Here is a 2,388-nt window from a genome sequence, read left to right on the forward strand (position 1 = left end):
AGAAACTCCACGACACATCATAGTAAAAACACTAAACGTTCAGAACAAAGAGATACTGAAAGCTGCAAAAGAAAAACAAGTCACATATAAAGGAAAAGCCATCAGGATTACAGGTGACTTTTCAGTGCAAACTATGGAAGCCAAAAGAGCCTGGACCAAAGTATTCCCAGTTTTAAATGACCACAGATGCCAACCCAGATTACTTTACCCAGCCAAAATGTCTATTATAGTTGAAAGGGAAAGAAAAAATCTTCCATGACATAAATAGGCTGAAAGAATTCATGTCCACAAAACCAGCCCTTCAGAGAGTAGGCTTGAAGCAATACAAAGAGCTGAAGAAAGAAATGACTATACACAAGGGGTTACAGAAAGAAATTCTATGAAGTTAACTGTGGAAATGCACAGCTATATCAAGAATGTGAACAGAAATAAAAATGACATGATTCAATACATATCTTTCATTAATAACTTTATATCAATGGGCTGAATTCCAAAGTCAAAAGATACAGACTAGTTGAATGGATTAAGAAACAAAACCCATCTTTTTGTTGTCTGCAAGAAACTCATGTTACTTTCAAGGACAGGCACTACCTTAAGGTGAAAGGATGGAAAAAAATATATCAAGCGAATGATGCCAAGAAAAAAGCAAGCGTTGAAATTGTAATATCTGATAAAATAGACTTTAAAACTAATCAGAAGAGATAAAGAGGACCATTTCATTCTGATCAAAGGAACAATAAACCAAGAAGATATTACAATCATGAACATATATTCACCAAACTCTGGTGAACCCAACTTCATAAAAAGAGCACGACAGGACTTTAAGACCCAGATTAATTCCAAGTCATTAATAGTAGAGGACTTCAACAGGACAGAATGAACAGAGAGACATCTAAATTAAACAATACCATATATCAAATGGTCCTAACAGATATCTACCGAATAGTCCACCGAAGCACCAAAGAATATACTTTCTATTCAGCGCCCAATGGAATCTTCTCCAAAATTGACCATATACTGGGGCACAAAACAAACATCAACAAATACAGAAAGATTGAAATAATTCCATGCATTCTATCAGACCACAATGCAATAAAGCTTAAAATAAACACCAGAAGAAATCCTAGTAACCACATGAACACATGGAGATTAAACAACACACTCCTGAATGATGAGTGGGTTAAAGGAGAATTTAAGAAAGAAATAAAAGTATTCCTGGAACAAAAGGACAATACAACACAACAAAACCTGTGGGACACATTGAAAGTAGTCCTTAGAGGAAAGTTTATAGCTCTAAGTGCCTACATTAAAAAATCGGAAAGAACACAAATAAATAACTTAACACTGCAACTCAAGACACTTGAAAAGCAACATCAAATGAAACCCAAACCCAACAGAAAGGAAGAAATAACAAAAATCAGAGCAGAAATTACTGAAATAGAAACAAAGAAAATAATACAAAGAATCAACGAATCCAAGAGCTGGTTCTTTGAAAAGATAAATAAGATTGACAGACCACTAGCCCAGTTAACCAAAAGAAAGAAAGAGCACCTCCAAATCAACAAAATCATAGATGAAAGGGGAAACATCACGACAGACACCAAAAAGATCCAGAACATTATAAGGGAATACTTTAAAAACCTATATGCTAACTGGGTGTGGTGGCACATGCCTTTAATCCCAGCACTCAGGAGGCAGCGGCAGGTGGATCTCTGTGAGTTCAAGGCCAGCCTGGTCTACATAGTTAGTTCCAGGACACCTGGGGCTACAGGGAGACCCTGTCTCAAAAAGACCAGAACAAAACAAAACAAAAAATCCCTATATGCTACTTGTGGTGGATTGAATGAAAATGTCCCCCATAGGCTCCGAGTGTTTGGACATTTTGTCCTCAGATGATGGTGCTGTTTTGGGAAGTTTTAGAAGGTGTGGCTATCCTGGAGGAAGCATGTCACTGGGGTTGGACTTACAGAGTTCTTAAGCCTTGCCAGTTATCCAGTTGCTCTCTTGCTTCCTGTGCCTGTGTGATGATGTGAGAACTTAGCTTCTTCTGCTCCTGCTCCAGCCACCTCCAGCCACCATACCTCCCTGCCATGACGGACTGTAATTCTCCTGGAACCATAAGCTCAAATAAACTCTTCCTTCTATAGATTGCTTTAGTTAGTGTTTCTATCACAGCAACAGAAAAGTGACTAATACACTACTAAATTTGAAAACCTAAAATGGATGGGTATCTAAAATCATGGGAACCACCAAAACTAAACCAAGAAGAGAGTAACAGCTTAAACAGACCCTTAACACATAAGGAAATTGAAGCAGTAATACAAAACCTCCCAACTGAAAAAAAGCCCAAGACCAGATGGATTTACAGCAGAATTCTATCAGACATTT

Source organism: Nannospalax galili, unplaced genomic scaffold (assembly GCF_000622305.1).
Source record: "Nannospalax galili isolate Female #2095 unplaced genomic scaffold, S.galili_v1.0 scaffold1736, whole genome shotgun sequence".
Lineage (NCBI taxonomy): Eukaryota > Metazoa > Chordata > Mammalia > Rodentia > Spalacidae > Nannospalax > Nannospalax galili.